The 21,235-nt window shown below is 43.3% G+C and overlaps 1 long non-coding RNA gene across 1 annotated transcript; it reads right to left on the bottom strand.

Moving 5' to 3' along the window:
• Positions 1-6,614: 6,614 nt before the first annotated feature.
• On the bottom strand, positions 6,615-8,057 carry Gm36086. The gene is made up of 3 exons (XR_389809.3): positions 7,984-8,057; positions 7,309-7,498; positions 6,615-7,189 (listed from the first exon to the last, which is right to left on the bottom strand). It is a non-coding gene; the product is annotated as a predicted gene, 36086 (long non-coding RNA).
• Between the last annotated feature and the right edge of the window lie 13,178 nt (positions 8,058-21,235).

Below are 21,235 nucleotides of genomic sequence, written 5' to 3' on the forward strand. Positions count from 1 at the left end.
ACCCTCGGTTTGGTTCCACCCTGTGGTCTGAAAAATGCTAATTAGCCTCTCCTGGAGGGGTGATTGTTTCATGACCTTCCCAAAGTTCCTATGCTGACCTCTTCAGCACATTGGCCCACATCTCTGTTCTCTGGCTTTGCTTATCTTCCAGTGAGAACCACTTACCCTGAATCTGGCCCTGATTGTGTAACTCGCTCCAGCCAGTGGGAAAATCAAAATGATGACAGTGTTGGGAGAAGGCCTGTGCCTTAGAGCTTGCTCTTCCTGTGACCCCTAGTGATTCCAGCACCCAGTAAAAAGAAGTCTCAAGCAAGCTGGAGTTAGACATCCCATCACTTCTGCTACTGAACCACCCTTTCCCCACATCCCTCTTATAAGACAAAGACAGATGTGGCATGTTTTGTACTCATTTGCAGACCATGGGTTTTATATTTATACCTAAAATATTACATATGTATATGTCATATACTTACATTGCCAAGGACCAGCCTCGGCTTGGAGAGGGGTTCTGAGAGAAGGGGTATTTGAGAGCTGCAAAGCAAATGACTCAAAGTCAAAGTGTGAGTCCAGACTGACATCCTGTGTTCTGCTCAAAACAGCTTTGGCTTTCCAGATTGCTCACTAGCGTTCTCCCTCCCCCTCCCCCTCCCCCTCCCTCTCCTTCCCGGCCCCCTCTCTTGTCTCTATAGTGTGTGTGTGTGTGTGTGTGTGTGTGTGTGTGTTCTGCTTTAGCTTTTCAGATTGTATTCTATATTCTGCTCTGCTTGAGACAGCTTTCTCTTGATATTAAAAAAAACAAAAAAAACAAAAAAAAACTCTCTGGATAGCTCATCTCTTGCAGACAAAGTCTCTTTTTTATTTAAACATCAATTCAGTCATTATCACAGGTTCCCTTTTGATTATATCTTGAATCAACACCACCTGACCCCAGCCCCTTGATTCTTAGATAGGGACCGCAAGATAATAAGATAGCTGGGTGGGACCCTTCTCTGAAATTACCATTCTGACTATACCTGGACCTAAATTAGCTTTGTCTGAGGCTGACCTTGAACTCATAAGCATAAGCAAAAAATTTAGCTGTGTGGGATCTTGCCTTGCGATCACCACTCTCTAAATCTCTATCTCCTTCCTTAGTATGTTTCTGACAGTCTGGCTCATAGGGCAGCTGCCTCTGTTCCTTTAGATCTGTGAAGCTCCTTATACAATTCATATTGTATCCTTATATTTTGCATAGTTAAGAAATTATAAATTTTCAAACTCGTGTTTTCAGCATTCTTTCCCAGAGCCTTAAGGGTTATCCTGAAGGTCACAGTGTTCTGACACTCCCTCACCTCCTGAACTCAAGCTGTCTCTAGCTATCATAGAGTCATTAACTTTGGCAGAACATTCCTCAAAAAAAAGGAATGTGAAAAATATGTACAATTTTATACAAACGAGCCTTACAACCATAGCAGTCATCAACACTTGTGAAGACCCACACCCCACTAGTTCTGTTCCAGGGGCAGGAAACCATGTCATACTCAAGTCCATGCCAAACTCAGCAAGATATGACATGTAAGTAGCAGCAAGGCTGGGGAAACAAAGAGGATTATCCAGAGAGAAAGGAGAAAGGAAGAGTGCGTGGAAATGCAAGTGATAAAAATTTACTTGAAAAAATGCCTTTATGATATCCATAATGACATACAATGAACATACACCAATTAAAAATAATTAATTTGGCCAGTGAGATGTTTCAAATAGGTAAAGGTATTTGTTGCTAGGCCTAATGGCCAGAATTCCATTCCCAGTACTCATTTGATAGAAGAGAAAAATAACTCCCACAAATTGTCACATGTACCTTGTGGCACATGAGTACACACACACATTTTAGAAAATAATATTTGTAATACAGTTGTTCTGTAAAACTGTTTGAGCCACTATAGAGCTTTGAATTTTTCTCTGGGAAGTGTCACCAAGCACCCTGCTTATAGTTGTCATATGACCTCACTGTGTTTAGAGACTAGGTAGCAGGTAAGGATGAAGCCATGAGACTTACTATACTAATTCAGAGCCTATGTGTTGTCATCAGGACCTCCAAAACCTGTGACATCCCATAGGCATCAGCTCGACTACACACCTGTTGCCAAGATAAGGACCACCATATTCACCATATTCCCAGAATCCATTGAACTCACCTCCCACCTTTACCTGTGAGCACATCATCATCCATATATATGAGGAATGCTTCTCTCTCTCTCTCTCTCACACACACACACACACACACACACACACACACACACAATCTCTTCTCTTTCCACCGACACCTTCCCCCTCTCTCTCCCAATAAACCTCTTAACACATGGAACTGCTTTGGCCTGGTGTGCTGTGTTCAGACTCAAGCGGCTATTCTAACACATCACTATGTATTGGATCCAGGTGGAGGCTGCCCATGTGATAAGAGGTACACAGACTAGATTTGTGTTAAAAGTCTGTACCAATAACCCCTACCACCTTAGGGTTCTATTGCTGTGAGAGAACACTATGACCACAGCAACTAATATAGAGGACATTTAGTCAGGTCTGGCTCACAGTTCAGAGATTTAGTCCATTATCATGGTGGGAAACATGGTAGCATACAGGCAGACATGGTGCTAGAGAGGTAGCTGAGGGTTCTGCATCCTGATCAGCAGGCAGCAGGGGAGCAACACTGGGCCTAGCTTGAGCTTCTGAAGCCTCAAAGCCCACTCCTGACCCCTAGTGACAGACTTTCTCTAACAAGGCCAATAATAGACCACTCCTATGAGTCTCCCACAGGTTGGGAGTAGAAAGAAGGCTCAAGAGACTCCTAACACCTAGAGGGACAGAGTTGTATCACCTAAAAAGAGAGAGTTTTCGTAAAGCAAGTGAGGTGAGGTGTAAACCAAGTACTAAGTATTCTAAGCTTTTTATTAGAAGGGCATAATCATCAAGTATTGTAAAAGATGTAAATGGAAAGCCATACAAGGCTGGGTGTCTCCGATAGTCTTATGTATATGCTGGGTGTCTCCGATAGTCTTATGTATATGCTGGGTGTCTCCAATAGTCCTCTGTATGTGCAGGAATCCTGAAGAAGTAGGCTCCAATGCCAGTGAAGGAATGGATATGTTAGGAAGGTGAGGACAAGCAAACAAAAAATAGAACCTTCCTTCTTCCATTGTCCAGAGAAAGTGTGGCCCAGATTAAAGATATGTCCTCCCACCTCATGATCTGGATCAAAAGCCTGTGTCTTCTAGACGAAAGATGTGGATCACAGGTGTGCCCTCCATTTCTGGATTGTAGTTCATTCCACTTACAGTCAAGTTGGCAACCAAGAATCACCATCAAAAAGAACCACAAGTGACAATGCAGGTCCATCGCTAATAAAACAAAATGTTGAGCAAAAGAAAGCTACAGGGAATTAGGTGTGAATCTCTTTATACAGTTCAGAACAATGCATAACAAGGTTATATGTCATTTGGTGAGGCAAACGTGCAGTCGAACCAGAAAAGCAGGGAACAATGACATCAGAAATGGAGTCAGAGCAGGAACAGGTGAGGGTTATTTGTGGCTACAAAGATCTGATGGTGATGGTGCATATTTAAACTAATGTTGGGTTCTACTCTGTTATATTGGTACTCTTTCTGTCATATACATTATGTATAATGCACAGAATGTATCTGCTAAATATGCAATAAAGCAATTTCTTTTTCCTTTTATTGAAAATAGATTTTTCTCACATAATATGTAACTTTAATTATTTCAAACCTTATTTTTAATGGCAGTTCTTAAATGCTTTATCCTCTCTTATAACACACCACCCACCAGAGGTAGTGGAAAAGAAACAATAAGGGGGGCGAGGGGGAGAATGGACCTGTTTAGAAAGGTTCTTTGGAGCAACTCCCACCTATGTTGTCTGGAAATCGGCAGTTCAGTTCACAGGTTAGCAGTGGCAGCTCGATCCACTCCAGCTCAATCCACTCTCAAACACTTCACAAATACACCAGCAGTCTAGTTCAGTAGAGTCAGGATAGCAAATAGGAATCAGCAGCAGTATCACAACCTAGCAGAGACAGCCAGGCCTCAGCCTCAGCTTGAGCGAGCAGGAGAGACTGGGAGGGACAACAGAAGTTCTTGGCTGTGCCTCTCTCAGGGAAGGGAAGATCAGCAAAGACTCAAGACCCACAATCATTGCACAGCTAGCTGTACCAACAAGCCAAGCTCTGTCTCCATCACTCCGTGGAGTCCTATTTATACCCTCCAAACATCACATGTCCTCTACATGTCTTGCCTCAATACTTGTCTTGCCTGAGCTCATGCATCCAATCAGCCCAAGTCCTCAGAAGCCGCAGCCACCACCAGAGGTTTTTCAGTGCATTTCTCTGTATGGAGTTCCAACAAATGCCGCTCAACTAAACAATGTAAAGTGAACGAATACATGCGTGTCATTAACAAAGAATCCTTCATCACGTATCCCTTCACTTGCTTGCTTTAGCAGAGCATCCTCTCTCCTGTGTCTGCTTCAGTGAAACGTTCCTTCACGAGTCTGCCTTAGTCTGTCACACCTGTGTCCACTTGAACAAAACGTTTCTTCACGTGTTTGCCCCAGCAAAACACCATCCAATTGACTTCCCAAAGAACCCTTAAGTTTCCACTTCAGTGATATATCTTGACTACAGTTTCCTTCCCTCCATTCCCCCTGTTCCTCTCCATATTTATTCTCTAGATCCACTCCCTTTTCTGCCTCATTAGAAAACAAACAGGCTTCTAAGGAATAATGATAAAATATAATATAATAAGATAAAACAAACTCTAACACAAGAGTTGGACAAGTCAAGAAAAATCACAAGAAACAGAGACCCACTTGTTCTAATACTCAAGAATCCCATAAAAACACTACACTGGAAGCCATAGTATATATGCAAAGAACCCAAAGGGTAAAAAGAGAGGAGGAAAAAATATATAATATACTAGAAATTTAAAAATACGGTAATTTTTTAAATTCTGCCACATTATGAGACACAGAAACTCCAAAGATACATTGATTTACTTTTCTGTGGTCACTTTCTTGGCATGCAGCCTCCTCTCAAGAGGAGTTTGTTTCTCCAGTGAGACTCCCTTGGAGGAAACTAAATTTTCATTTGTAAGTGGCTATCAATTGGAGTTAGTTTCTGGGTTAGGGATGGGAGCATGCATCCACTTCTTTCTGCTCTAGGACCCCAGCTGTGCAGGCCCTGTGCACGCTGCCTCAGTCTCTGTGAGTCAATATGTGTATTGATCTTGTTAATTTAGAGGGTCTTATTTTCCTACTGTCCTCCATCCCCTCTGGCTCTTACACTCTTTCCACCTCCTCTTTCACGGGGCTCTCTGAACCCTGAGGGAAGGGTCTGATGGAGACCTTCTCTTTAGGGCCAAGTGTTCCAAGGTCTCTCACTCTGCATAATGTCTGCATAATGGGTCTTTGTATTTGCTGCCATCTGATGCAAGAGGAAGTAGCTCTGATGATGACACAATATAGGATCTGACACACAAGAGTAGCTCTGGGAGTCTTTGTTGGATAAAGAATTAAATAAGCATATTCTGAGGCTATCGTGCATAACATAGTGAGATCTCCAGTTGCATGCTGTGGCATACACACACACACACACACAAATAAATAAAATGTAGATGAAATAAAATCTTGCATTCAAGCCAGGCAGTGGTAGCGCACGCCTTTAATCCCAGCACTCGGGAGCCAGAGGCAGACGGATTTCTGAGTTTGAGGCCAGACTGGTCTCCAGGGTGAGTTCCAGGACAGCCAGGGCTATACGGAGAAACCTTGTCTTGAAAAATCAAAAAAAGAAAAAAGAAAAAAGAAAAAAATCTTGCGTTCATCACCATGCAAAATACACAGCAAAACTACCAGGCTCCTCCCATTTTCTCCCCTCTGTGTTGGTTTGTATATATTTGGCCCAGGGAGTGGCACTATTAAAAGGTGTGGCTTTGTTGAAGTAGGTGTGTCACTGTGGGAATGGGCTTAAATGCCCTCAACCTTGCTGCCCTGAAGTAAGTCTTCTAGTAGCAGCCTTCAGATGAACCAAGCAAAGTAGACTGACTTTTGTAACATTGTATGCATGTATAGGTATGTGTCAGTATCATAAGGTTCATAGTTTTCTAAGAAAAAAAAAAGGATGCTGAAAATGTTGCATGGCGGCACATGTCTGTAACCTGTAACTCTGGAGGGTAACAAGAATAGCATTGAAAATTCTAAGCTTGAGTGGGTTATATATCAAGACTGGCTCTAAGCCAAGATGCTTAGACAGAAAGAAAGAAGCTTTAATTTCGGGTGGGGATTTGTGACTGATGTTGATAAGAAATGATCAGAGGAAATGCATGGACCCAGAACTTGAGCTGGCTCAGAGAATCATGGAGGGGTCTTCCACATCTACCTTTGACATCTGTCTCTGATTTTTTTGTTTACTGTTTTTGGTAGTTTTTTTCAAGACAGGGTTTCTCTGTGAGCCTTGGCGGTCTTGGAACTCACTCTGTAGACCAGGCTGGCCTCGAACTCAGAAATCCACCTACCTCTGCCTCCCAAGAGCTGGGATTAAAGGCGTGCGCCACCACCGCCTGACTCTGATTTTTAAAAAAGTTTTTATGTTAAGTGTAAATTTCAATGACTGATTCTCATTGAAGTATAATGAAGGATAAAACCCACAGATGGTAGTATATGTGTAACCCTTGTGAATCAAAGGCTGTGCCTGGAGGGTGACCTCTGATAGCAAGTTCAAGACCAGCCACACATGGTGAGAATCTGTCTCAAAAAAAGGAAAAGAGTGGTGTTTGATCAAGAGTCTGCTAGCAGAAGAGACAAAGAGGCATGACCAGGATACACGCTATCTGTTTGGTGCCATCAACCATGTGTGTGATTGGTTTGGTTTAATGTCTGCAGTTACGGCAGGAACAGATCCGGCAGTGCCCCATCACAAGGTCTCTAGGAGAGCAAAACCTCACTGGGCCTAAGGTGAGAGACTTGTTCAGACATCATATGATCTGCTCTCAGCTCTGGACAGCACATTTGACATCCAAATGCCTGATCCGGTGAGATTCAGCCCAAGCATGGAGAGGGCTTACTGGGTTCCTGGGGCTCACAGTGGATGATGGCAGGAAGTCGCATAAGAGGATGAGGAAAAACTTGGGCAACTTGGTGCATGATCTAGGAGAAAAACAGAATGCTCCAATGCCAGAGATGGTGAGTCAGGCAAAGGACAAGATGTTTTTCCCTGTGGTCCTTCAGACCCAGGTTGGGTTAATTAAAAGCACTGATTAACCTACCTCTGTCTAGAACACAGAGCATAGACGGAGTTCAGGCATGCCCATCTACAAAGTTCTCACATATGCCTTGGGAATGAGTACTTCAAAGCCAAATGCTGAAAGTCTCAGGCTGGAAAACACTCCAACTGGTCAGTTGGCCTGTAAATGCTCCAGGAAACTGTCCTTCACAGTAGCTTTTGAAGTATACTTCCTGAGAAGAAAGATGGAAGCAGCAAGGAAGGCATGTCAGAGCACTGTGCCTTTCTCCCCCTCTTCCTTGGATCTGCTTCCTGTTGTTCTTTGAGCAACATCTGTGGGTAAAGTTCTTCTGGAATTCCCTGAGCATACATAAGCATTTTGTAGCTTGTCATAGTGACTGCAAACTTGCTTAATGATACACTTTGGCTATTTTCCCATCTATAGCGTCCAGATGATCTCCTCCTCCTCCTCCTCCTCCTCCTCTTCCTCCTCCTCCTCCCTCTCCTCCTCCTCCTCCTCTTCCTCCCCCTCCTCCTCCTCTTCTTCCCCCTCCTCCTCTTCCTCCTCCTTCATGTTTGATCAGTAGTCCACTCCACTGGCTAGCTGGTGTGGCTGTATTTACTTAACCAGACTCAGGTTACTCTCAGTTCTTGTCGGTTTTGATTCCACTAAACAATGCCTGAGCGTTCATTCTACTCTTGACTCACTTGTACAAACCTTGGAGGGACTCTTGGGATGAGGCTGGGCATCCTGTGGCTTCTGGAAAATGCTTCCCAAGGAAGCGGCTCCCGGGCTCCTCCCCAGTGGAGTAATCAAAGGGTCAGACCAGGCAGGGCAGGAAGTAGAACATGAGATTTTTTTTTTTCAGTTTCACTGGCCCCTGGCCAAGTGGAGCAAAGAAGTATCTATAGGAAGCTCAGAGAATTTCCCCAGAACTTCACATGTATTGTTCCCCTGAGGCAGCCAGCCCAGAGCCTAGCCAGGAGCATCCATTAAGCATGAAGTCAGAGTCGTAGGAGGGCCAGAATCAGCTGGAGTTGGCCCTTAACCTAAGCGAGCAGAGGAGCTTCATGCCCCAGGACACAGGATGAACCCAGGTGTCTGAGGCCGGAGCTCCAACCCAGGAGGGAGTGGGCAGGGGGTTAAATTGCTGAAACTTTCCTTGTTCCAGACTCGGGGTTTCCTGATTGTACTCAATTGCATTCTTTCCAGGCCAACTTGATGTTGTTTGTCTCTCTCTCTCTCTCTCTTAGCCCTGTTTCCAAGTCCTGATGACACATGATTGGAATTGAGCTGGAAAAATGGCATAGTTGCAACATCTAAGCCTTCTTGGCCAAAGAGGGGGGATGTCTTTAAATGAGGCAATATCTTTTAGTCAGCTCTTGGCTCTGAGGTTACAAGACAAACCATCAGACAAAAACATGTGAAGAAAATATCTGAGAACAGGCTCCTCTCCACTCTGAGTACCGCAGGGTCAGGACACAAAGCACAGCAACCTCACTCCTCCCACAGGCCTGGTTCACTCTTGAGAACCAGTTCCCAGCTGCTGGCTGTAACCTCGGCACTAAGCAGGCATCTTTGCAGAGCCTGGGCAAGGGGGCTGGAAAGTCTCACTGAGCTGGCATACGAACCTTGATGGAAAGATCTGTGTCTGCTTTGTGTTCACATGCTATGGCGTTCCAACACACCCTGCCACTCTCAGCCCTCCAGCCCTGTACCCATCTGCAAATTGACTCTCCTAGGAGTGTGCTACAAACCCTGTGTTCAGGCAGTCCCTGAACCATGCCCATCACACACTGACTTTAAAATGAAGATGCCAGATGCTACTGAACTAGCCCTACATGCTTCACAGAAAACATCACTTCCAAATGGACTACAAATAATGTACAAATGCCGCCAGAGAGCAGACATAAGGGACTAGGTGAGAACCTAGCTGAAGTTTCTTAGATCATCCCATTCCTTAATTGATCTAGAGAGGGAGCAGCCAATTTTTTTTGTGTGCAACATTTGTGGGTGCTTAGGGGCAGTGGTAACACGCCGGCCAAGGAGCACCGCTAGGGGGCGCGAGCGCCACACGCAGTACTGGGGATCTTCGAAGACCTGTCCTTTCTTTCCTGAAAGAGTGCCAAGCTTGCAGACAAGAGGCCAACGTGAATTAAGAATATTAGAATAATTTCAGCCAAAAACTAATGTTACTTATCACACTTAACATTTAATAATTCCTAAACGGCCTTGGAGTTGGAATCAACTTGGATCGGAGAATCTTTCGTGCTTCCTTCCTTGCCCAGCTGCAAGAAGCCAGGGCAATGAACAGAGCTTTCTGCTCCTGGACTGGGGTTGTTCTGAGGTCCCCAGTGCTCTCTGTGTGGATACAGAATAATGGATCACAATGGTTCTCTGCAGAAGTAACTTTAAGAGAAAAATTTATCCTCTTATTTTACCTCCCAAACTAGATGCATAAATTGAAGTCAGTCATTTTTAACTTTATGTAGTATCTTACAGATGTCCTCAGCACATATTATTTAATTTCACAATAATCCAGCAAGTAAACAAAGACTGTAATCAATACTTGCAGATGAGGAAACTGAAAAACAATGAAGTGAAATATGGTGCCTGGAATCTGCTGCTGACAAACAGCAGAGCCTAGAAAGGGCACATCTCAGACTAAGCCAGGAACTCTCTCACCTGCCCTCATGGCTCCAGCATGGAAGTGGACGACATGCAGGCCAAACTAACACAGAACAACCCTGAACAGCAAACTGTGTGTAGGATGAACTAGAGACCCCTCTCAGTGGTTTACAGCACTTGCTGCTGTGGCAAAAGAAGTAGGGTTCAGTTCCCAGCATCCACTTGTTACAATTCTCTCTCCACAAGATCTTCCTACTTCCTCAGACACAGAGCGAATTTGGTGCATGTACATACACACGGACAAACACTTATACTCATATAATGGATTTTAAAAAGAACTAGCCTCAGCAATAAAAAAAAAAACTATGTGAGAGAAGACAGTTATATATACGTATATATACACATATATATGTATTATATATAGAAAATGATATTGATATGTATATGTATATATGGAGACAGCCCTAAATATGGCTCTGTGTGTAGATACAAGCAAACAAAGGCACAAGCACATTTATAATTATGGATATAGATACTATCTATACAGATATCTATACAGATACTGTTTTAGGTGTAGTTATGTATTGATAGATGTGTGAATACAAAGAAGGGCACAGATGCACACATCCCATTATGCTGGCCACACTAAACACTCTAATCCACAGCAGGATCACACCTGTGCACATATCCCCACCCCTGACAGCCTCCTCAGTCCATGGAAGTTCCAAGTTAGGGAACGAAGTGTATGATGTATCCCAGAAATGATGTCTGTGAAGTTAAGAATGCTGATTGCTGAACCCACTGTTTTGTTTTGTTTTTGTTTTTGTTTTTTAAGACAGAGGATCACAATGTAGCTTTGCCTAGCCTGGCACTAGATATGTAGACCAGGCTGGACTTGAACTCGAAGAGATCCACCCACCTCTGCCCCTCCCCCACAGGGTACTATAATAAAAGCCACAATGACTAGTCAAGCCAACACTTTATTTTGTTATTTTTCTTATTCTTGATTATATTATTATTATTTTATATTTTCTTTATTTACACTTCAAATTTTATTCCCTTTCCTCATTTCTCCTCCAACCCCCCCATCCCATCCCCCTCCCCTTGCTCACTACCACACCCACTCCCGCTTCCCTGTCCTGGCATTTCCCTATACTGGGGCATCAAGCCTTCACAGGACCAAGAGCCTCTCCTTCCATTGATGACTGACAAGACCATCCTCTGCTACATTTGCAGCTGAAGCCTTGAGTCCCTCCGTGTGTACTCTTTGGTTGGTGGTTTAGTCCCTGGGAGCTCTGGGGTACTGGTTGGTTCATATTGTTGTTCCTCCTATGGGGCTGCAGACCCCTTCAGTTCTTGGGGACCCTGTCAAGCCAACACTTTAATAGAGAGTTTCAAATGCTCCTTATTCTTGTCATCAAAGTCTGCTTTTTCTGACTAGAGAATGTAAGGAGTTTCTGGGTAGTCTGGGATACTAATTTATAAACAGGCTTTGCTTGCCTTTCTATACATGAGGATAAAAGTTAAAACTCAAAAAAGCAAACATGTTATTGTATGTTTTTACTATTATAAGATGAATTCTATTTTGGAGATACACTACCCTTCCAGCCAGGGTAGATTTTAAGATAATTATGTGTTTGTGTCTTCAGTAATGTATCTGCTATCAGCTTATTGCATTAAAGGTTTGCTTGTGAATTTGAGATTATGTGCTGATTTATAGCCCTTTCAAATAAAAAGGATTTTCTTCCTTACCTTTTTTTTTCAAAAGTACTTATGATTTCCTCTGTGTGAAGATCCATTTGCCATCAATAACCCCCTCTCTTCTGAGACCTTCTCAGATAAATCCAGTCTGACATTCCTATAATGGGCAAGGCAGAGGAGGGCTTCATGAATTACACCAGGCCAGTGTGTGAGAAACCCCCATCCCACAATTTATGAGTTCCCAATGTTCCCAGGGCATGCTTTGGTATTCTGAAGAGAGAAGTAGGTGTGTTTACTAAACTGACAGCCCAGACAGATGTTTATTGAGCACTGAAGATGGCTGATATCAACACTCATCTGTAATCATGATTTGGCTCTACCTACAATGCTTACTAATCACATCTGACTGTCACTCAGGCAAAGGTGCTCTGTGCTTGGTTTCTCTGTGTAAAAACTTTGTTCTGGCATCCACAGTAGCCTCAGACTAAGTATAGGCCTAAGCCAAACTTGCTACCTTACAAAGCTGGTATTTTATCATGTCATCTGACAGTGTAGCTATGATATAGGCCAGTAACAATTTTGTCTGAAAGATTCTATAGGGAGTAGAGGGTGGGATTGGGGCTAAATGATGTACATTGATTACACTGGATGAATTCAGGAGATAACTTAACTTTCTGCCCTGTAACTTTATCATTAACTATAGAGTATAGTTTTTTTTTTTTCATTTGCTTGAGACGGGGTAGCCCAGGCTGGCCAAGAACTTTATATATAGCCTTGGATTACTCATCTTCTGCCTCTTCCTCCTGGGTGCTGCAATTTCAGACATACAGTACCTCTTTATGCAATGCTGAGGACCAAATGCAGGGCCTTTAAATACATACGCGCGCGCGCGCACACACACACACACACATACACATACACACACACACAATTTTTTAATTTTGTAACTTTGGTCTGGATAGATGGCTCAGCGGTTAAGAGCATTTGTTGTTTTTCAGAAAACCTGAGTTCAAGTCCCACGCCACATGGCAGCTTACAACCATCCATAACTCAAGCTCCAGAGTATCCAATGCCCTCTTCTGCCCTCAGTCGGTATCAAGCACATGTTGCACAGACATACATTCAAGCAAACCACTCATATACATAAAAAATAAATAAATCTAAAGAACATTTAATATATATAATTTTAACAATCAAATCATTGAGAACTTCATACATGCATGCAATGTATTTTGATCATATTTACCCCTAGCTCTCTCAGATTCACCCTCCACATCTCCCAACATAGCATCCTATTTTTTTAAAAACACACCAAAACAATTTGTGCTGCCCATGTACTCATAGCTGAGATTCCATCTGCTGAAGTATGAGCAATCTACCTAGGGCAATACCCTTAAAGAAAACTGACTCTTCTTTCTCCAGAAGCCATCAGCTGTTCACAGCTCCTAAACTACAGATGAAAGTTCACTAGCTCCTCTCTACCCCCGTGCTGGAATGCTGACTGGCAAGGCCTTATGTAAGTCTTGTGCAGGCACCCACAAGGTTATGTGTGCAACTGTCCTGTCATGCCCACAAGACACTGTTTGACTCAGGTCCTCCTGATCTCTGGCTCTTACAACCTTGCTGCTCCTTCTTCCAAGATGGTCTCTGAGCCTTGGAGGGGAGGTATGATATAGATGTCCCATTTCTAGCTAAGCACTCTATAGATTCATATTCTCTGCAATTTGATCAGTTGTCAATTTCTGCACCAGCCACCATCAACTACACAAAGAAGCTTCTCTGATCAGGTCTGAGAGCTGTAGTAGTCTATGGGCAGAGAGAGATAAATTTAGAGGGACTTTGATACTATGTCTATTTAGTAAAATAATAGTAGCAAGTTCACTACTAGGACTGGTGAACTCCCCGACCACAGGTTCTTAGTCAGATCTACAGTACCAATCATGCATTTCCTCCTGTAGGGTGGGCCCCAAATCAAATCAGAAGGTAATGGTTATCTCCATAATATTTGTGTCACTAATGAGCATCTATGAGCATATTTTGTCTGGTTATTATTGTAGCTTACAGGGTTCACAGGTGGGTAAGAGTGTTGTTGATTGCCCCCCCCCGCACCCCTGCAGCATGAAATTGGGATGCACAGGCAGCAGATCTCTATGAGTTCAAGGCCAATCTGTCTACAAAACAAGTTCCAGGACAACCAGGGCTACACAGAGAAATCCTGTCTTGGAAACAAGACTTTCTGCCTTCCACCTTCCGCCTTCTGCCTTCCGCCTTCTGCCTTCCCCCTTCCGCCTTCAGGTTAGAGTGAGTGTGCACACATGTGTGGGTTACTGAGGCCCCATGGAAGAGGTTCCTCAGCTGGCCTTGGTAAAGGTATTCGTGTTTACACTCCCTGGGCTATTTTCTCCCTGATCCCACTCCTCTTCCACATAAACATCATTCTAACAATGGCTATGCACTTATTCTCACAGAAATCTTGGTGGGGAATGGGATAAAAAAAATTAATTAGAAATTTTAGTTGCTAAAAGCATGTAAATAAATATTTAACCATAAGTTGGGGTGATGTCGTTTAAAACCACTGGATCTGTTTATATATTGGGTCATAAAATAATAAAAATTAAAACCAAACAGCATTCTTCTGAGAGATTTGTTCCAGAAGTACTACAGTTCTCGTGGGGTTTAGTCAGGTTGATTTTCAGTACTAGATGGGCTACACTTCACTCTCAAAGCACAAATGTTCTATTCTAATGGAATTCAAAGGAACATAATTCCTCCTGGACATTGGATAATACAAAAGATCAGACTAGTGTGGTAGCCTTGGTCCTGTAAAATAACTAAATGAGATGGCTTAGAAACCATAATGCATTATGCTGTAAAAATTCCAATCTTCACTTCTGTTTTGTTAACAAAATAGTGTTGGGCTCACACTATCCCTGTGGCCACCCACCACAGACCAGAGGCAAGGCTTGAACTTATGGGCAACTGCTTCAATTATCTTCCTCCTTTCAAAAGGCAAGTAAGAAAAAAAAAATGATGAGACTTAGCAGCTACTGCACAGGCAACTAACTCCTTGTACAGACCTGGAGCACTGACTTGCTTCCTGGTTCCTCCACAGAGTTCTTTGCTGCATCCCTGACAAGGCAGGAACCAGGACATGTGAGGCTGTAGCTGTGAGTCTGGACTCCAGGTCCAGTTCGCTGAGGCACCAAACCCCTCCCAGTGTCCTAGTTTCCTAATATTTTAGCCAAAATGACCAGGATGCAATAAAAATATGTCAAGAGTCAGGAAAATCACAGCTTGAAGAGGGAATGTAGATCAGACAGTGTCAATGTCAAGACCCAGCAGGGATCAGACTTACTGGGCAAAAACCAGACATGGCTATGAATAAAAATGCTTTAGGGGAAGGAGGTGTGGTTCGATGATAAAGCATGTACCTAGTGTATCTGAACTTGACCTCAAGAATGAAAAACTAAGTTAGTAAACCAATAAAAAGGTTTCAGTAAACAATTGTAAGTTCCCTGGAAAAGACTAGAGATTCCACTAAAGAACACAAGATTATTGGTTTGTTTTTTTTTAAAGTAACAAACATTGTAAAAATTGAAAATACAATAATAAACACAAAAAACTTTCTAGACAGGCTTGGTGTTGGTGGCGGAGGAGAGATTTGAGGACTAGAATCCATGCCTGACCAAGAGTCTCAAGACAATAACAAAAGACCCAGTATTTGATTTATCAGAGTCCCAGTCAGGAACAACACGCATATATTCAAGGAAATAATGTCAGACTTGCTAATCTAGTAAAAAGACAAACTTACATATTCAAGACACAAAGCACATCACAACAGAACAAACTCAAAGAAATTCATGCCAAGGCACAGTGCAACTCAAGGCCAGAAACCAACAGCAGGAACATCATCAGGTCAGAGCCGAGACAGCATCTTTTCCCATGAAAGGACATGATAAGAATGAAGCCTGTTTTTATGCCGCATCACTCGGTGGAGGAAGCTCCTTGCCTGACGCTCAGGGACTATGTCAAAAGGGTGCAGAATCATCTTAAAAGCCAGAGGTTGAGGAGCAACTAGGTAAAAACAGTGTCTTCCACCGTCAATAAGACAAAGAGACCACCAGCAGATTGGGAAAGGATCTTTACCTATCCTAAATCAGATAGGGGACTAATATCCAACATATATAAAGAACTCAAGAAGGTGGACTTCAGAAAATCAAACAACCCCATTAAAAAATGGGGCTCAGAACTGAACAAAGAATTCTCACCTGAGGAATACCGAATGGCAGAGAAGCACCTGAAAAAATGTTCAACATCCTTAATCATCAGGGAAATGCAAATCAAAACAACCCTGAGATTCCACCTCACACCAGTCAGAATGTCTAAGATCAAAAATTCAGGTGACAGCAGATGCTGGCGAGGATGTGGAGAAAGAGGAACACTCCTCCATTGTTGGTGGGATTGCAGGCTTGTACAACCACTCTGGAAATCCGTCTGGCGGTTCCTCAGAAAATTGGACATAGTACTACCGGAGGATCCAGCAATACCTCTCCTGGGCATATATCCAGAAGATGCCCCAACTGGTAAGAAGGACACATGCTCCACTATGTTCATAGCAGCCTTATTTATAATAGCCAGAAGCTGGAAAGAACCCAGATGCCCCTCAACAGAGGAATGGATACAGAAAATGTGGTACAGCTACACAATGGAGTACTACTCAGCTATTAAAAAGAATGAATTTATGAAATTCCTAGCCAAATGGATGGACCTGGAGGGCATCATCCTGAGTGAGGTAACACATTCACAAAGGAACTCACACAATATGTACTCACTGATAAGTGGATATTAGCCCAAAACCTAGGATACCCAAGATATAAGATACAATTTCCTAAACACATGAAACTCAAGAAAAATGAAGACTGAAGTGTGGACACTATGCCCCTCCTTAGAAGTGGGAACAAAACACCCTTGGAAGGAGTTACAGAGACAAAGTTTGGAGCTGAGATGAAAGGATGGACCATGTAGAGACTGCCTTATCCAGGGATCCACCCCATAATCAGCATCCAAACGCTGACACCATTGCATACACTAGCAAGATTTTATCGAAAGGACCCAGATGTAGCTGTCTCTTGTGAGACTATGCCGGGGCCTAGCAAACACAGAAGTGGATGCCCACAGTCAGCTAATGGATGGATCACAGGGCTCCCAATGGAGGAGCTAGAGAAAGTACCCAAGGAGCTAAAGGGATCTGCAACCCTATAGGTGGATCAACATTATGAACTAACCAGTACCCCGGAGCTCTTGACTCTAGCTGCATATGTATCAAAAGATGGCCTAGTCGGCCATCACTGGAAAGAGAGGCCCATTGGACACACAAACTTTATATGCCCCAGAACAGGGGAACGCCAGGGCCAAAAAGGGGGAGTGGGCGGGTAGGGGAGTGGGGGTGGGTGGGTATGGGGGACTTTTGGTATAGCATTGGAAATGTAAATGAGCTAAATACCTAATTAAAAAAAAAGATTTATTAGGTTCATCGGGGTTTCTAAATTCTAACATTCTACTTCATGATTTATCATATTATGATGCTGCCAATGATTTTATTTCCCAGGGCTTAAACAAAGGACCTGTAAGGAAAAAAAAATCTACAAGAATTCATGTATTGAACCAAATAGCTTTGCTGTCATGCAAGAACCATAAAAAAAAAAAAAAAAAAAAAAAAAAAAAAAAAAAAAAAAAAAAAAAACAGTGTCTTCTTAACATGACAGACAGAGGACTGCCATACTCAAGAACACAGCAGCTGGGGTTGGCTGCCCTGGGACCAAGCCAGGCAACAATCCAGCAGTCTGAGGAAGAGCCCCTCAGTCCCCGCCCCTAGCTAAGGAGCTATGGATAATTGAGTTAGCTATCTTTATAGTGTGGTCTCTTGTTGGTCAGCCACACGCCAATGGACGGCCTCATGCCAGAGAGTATATGGAAGTGCTAATTTGACTCAGTGGGTTATAGGAAAATAGTAACAGAAAAGAGGACATGAAGTTGTGAAGGGGCTACTGGGAGCTTTGAGAAGGAGTTAAAGCAGGGGTTAGGAGGTAAGAATGATAAAATGAATTATATACTTGTATGAAATTTTCCTTAATAAGCAAAAGTTACATACACACACATAGACACAGTGTAAATGGTGCACATTCATGCCATCCCAGTATTCTGAAGCCTAAGGCAGGAAGGACTGCTTTAAGTTTTAGGGCAGCCTGGGCTAGAGAATAAGCCTCTTATGAAAACATCAAAACATCTCTCAACCATCAAAAAGGAGAGAAATAAACTCAGTGCACAGGTCTCTGCAGCACTCAGAGGCAAGGCGACAAATTCCAAGCCAGCCTGGGCTACATAGTAAGGCCTTATCTCAAAAATTAACTATTTAAGATTCAAGATTTCTAAAAATGCAAGAATTTGTCTCAGAACTACATTGAAAGAACAGCTAAAGGACCAGGCAGTGGTGGTACATTAATCCCAGCATTCAGGAAGCAGAAGCAGAGGGATCTTCCAGAGTTCGAGGCCAGCCTGGTCTACAGAGTGAGTTCCAGGACAGCCAGGACTGCACAGAAAAACCCTGCCTCGAAAAACCAAACCAAACAAACAAAAAACAAACAGCTGAAAGAACATCAGGGAAGTGAGAGACTGTAGTCCTGAGCAGCAGCTGCTGCCGGTAGATTTGAACTCCAAGGCTCCTGCCAAGACCTGTGTGCCCTGAGCCTGCATCCTCTGGCACAGTGCCACCCCACTCACTGAGTCAGCCACCTCCGTTGCGCAGAATTCCTTCCCTCTAAATCCTTGATGTTGCAGCCTTGAGCACAGTTATCTGCAGGGTGTTTTCATTTTCTGTGGGGGACCTGCACACAGGCTGCTGAGAGCTAGCTACAGCAGGACCCAACTGCACTGGTTTTACAACCTTTCAGGCTGTGAACCCACCCCATGATGTCTTCATGGTTATGAGCACAAAAGCCCTGAGACCAGCTTTGAGTCTTCTACTGAACTGGATTTCTGAATCACTGAAGCTAAGTGTGGGGCCAGATCCTGAAAAAGCTCATGAATGTGGCTATGTAGGGGTCTAAGGAGGGTCCATACAAAACCCGAGTTGTGGCTGTGTGAGAGTCTAAGGAGGTTCCATACAAAGGAGTATTAGCTCTTCCAATAGAGAAGCAGGCAGCCCTGAGAAAGCATTGGGCTTCAGGAGAGCTCAACCAGAAAGGTAGACTGGAAGGAAGCCAGGGGAAAGACAGACTCCTCACTTGGGTAATTTCGGGACACCACCTCTGTCTAGCACAGAGCCTGCTGCTGTTCAAGGACCACATTGGGCCCTGACCTGACCTGCTCCTCTAGTTTGAAGGTGTATTGTCACACTCTAGGTGGCTCTGTTTGTATTTGCATCTGGAGGTAATACGGCAGATGAAACTGTACACAAAAGTAGTTTAGGAAAAATCTAGAATATTCCAACCACTTAGACTGTCATGGAAAAGAGAAAAGAGCAGTGTCAACACCAACATCACACTTAGATCATATTTCAAAATGTCATCTGCATGTGATTGCGAGATGCATATTAACTGAGGAATTATTATAATTCTACCATAATTTACTACTTTACCAAAATAAACTAGTAAAATAAATAAATACTGCTGTACATGCCCAGTTGACTAATATGACCCAAACGAAATAAAATATTAAAGGAGGAGATGTCAAGATTAAGCTAGATTAGTGATAGGGTCTCAGGGTCCTGTTTCAATATAATTAAATATATGATTTAATGTGTTTTTAGCTCAGAATCATCGTAAAAAGGTTTTGTAAAATAATAACATAGAAATGAAGACACCCTCACCAAGGCTGCAGAGGAATAAAAGGTTGTCATATTTCTGCTCTCTCCTGGCAGGGCAATCCATTGCCATCAATCTCACATGCTGTGGAGGGACACAGGGATGTTTCCCTTCCAGTCACTCATGGTCATTATTTAATGGAGGGGAGCAGCCACCATCTTCATTAATATATTAACCTATGGCTCAGAGAGACCTTGCAGTAAACTAACTGACAACTCCTCATGACAGACTTGTATCACAGGGCTTAGGGACCTTAACCATCTAAAATGACAGCTTCTGGGAGAAATCCAGTGTTCTAACTCCAAGGAAGACACCAACAGAGAGAGGTATCCCTGAATCCAAGCTCATGATAACTTCAAGTCTAATCTAGAAGAGCTACTTTAAAACATTCCTGATATGGATGGGGCTGGAGAGACAGCTCAGCAGTTTAGAGCACTGGTTGCTCCTGCAGAAGACCCAGGTTTGATTCCCAGTGCCTACATAGTGACTCACAACTGTCTCTAACTCCAGTTCCAGGGGATTCAAGGCCCTCTTATGGCATCCTTGGATTCAAGTGTGCATGTGGTGGTGCACACTTACAATCCCAGCACTTGGGAAGTAGGGGCAAAAGGGTCAGAAGCTCAAGGCCAGTTTGTGTTACATATAAGTTCAAGAACATCCTAGGCTTTGTCTCAGAACAACTAGAAACATGTAGTAGAACTTTGCATCTTTAAACATTATAGATGTGTAAAGCCAAAGACCAGGAGCTAGTGGGTATTGTTAGGTAAAAAAAGGAAAATGAATGTAATTAGCTCATTTGTCCAACACTCAGTAATGAAGGGCTCCCCAGGTTGACTCCTGCCCTTATCACTCCAAAGTACTACACACCAAAGCTTCTGTGATGGTTTGTATATTCTTAGACCAGGGAGTGGCACCATTTGGAGGTGTGGCCTTGTTGGAATAGGTGTGACCTGGTTGGAGTAGGTGTGTCACTGTGGGTGTGGGTTTAAGACTCTCACCCCAGTTGCCTGGAAGTCAGTCTTCCACTAGCAGCCTTTGGATGAAGATGTAGAACTCTCAGCTCTGCCTGCACCATGCCTGCCTGGATGCTGCCATACTCCCACCTTGGTGATGATGGACTGAACCTCTGAACCTGTAAGCCAGCCCCAATTAAATGTTGTTTTTATAAGACTTGTGTTGGTCATGGTGTCTGTTCACAGCAGTAAGACCCTAAGACAGCTTCCTGTGCACTTCTTTAAAAGAAAATTATAAAACATCTATGGGGGTGGGGGACACAGGCATGGACACATGAGTATGCAAGCATGCATGTCTACCACGGTTCATATGTGATGGTCAGAGGACAACATATGGGAATCAGTTCTCTGCTTCCTCCATTTGGGACCTGGGGCTTAAACTCAGGTTATCAGGTTTAGTGTTGATACCACTAACCAGTGAGCCATCTGGCCAGTCCTAACGCAGCTTCTGAATGTCCCCAGCTGTATCATATTAAAGTTATACACACAAACAGACATGATACTGGTGTGCAGAGCATGTCTGTGGACTCTGCTTCCTTTCCCTTTCTTCTTTATTTTTATTTTTATTCTTTTAGGAAAGGGGATTTGAGGGACTGGTTTGCTATTTTAAAAAGGCATTTGTCAACATTTAAAATCCAAGCACATTCACATGAGGTTCTTTCTCCCACAGTGTCATGTAGCCCAGGACAATTACAAATTCTCTATGTAGCCAACGATGACACTGAGCTCCTGATCTTCCTCCATCTATCTCCCAAGTGTTCAGAT

This window comes from Mus musculus, chromosome 5, assembly GCF_000001635.26.
Source record: "Mus musculus strain C57BL/6J chromosome 5, GRCm38.p6 C57BL/6J".
NCBI classification, from domain to species: Eukaryota; Metazoa; Chordata; class Mammalia; order Rodentia; family Muridae; genus Mus; species Mus musculus.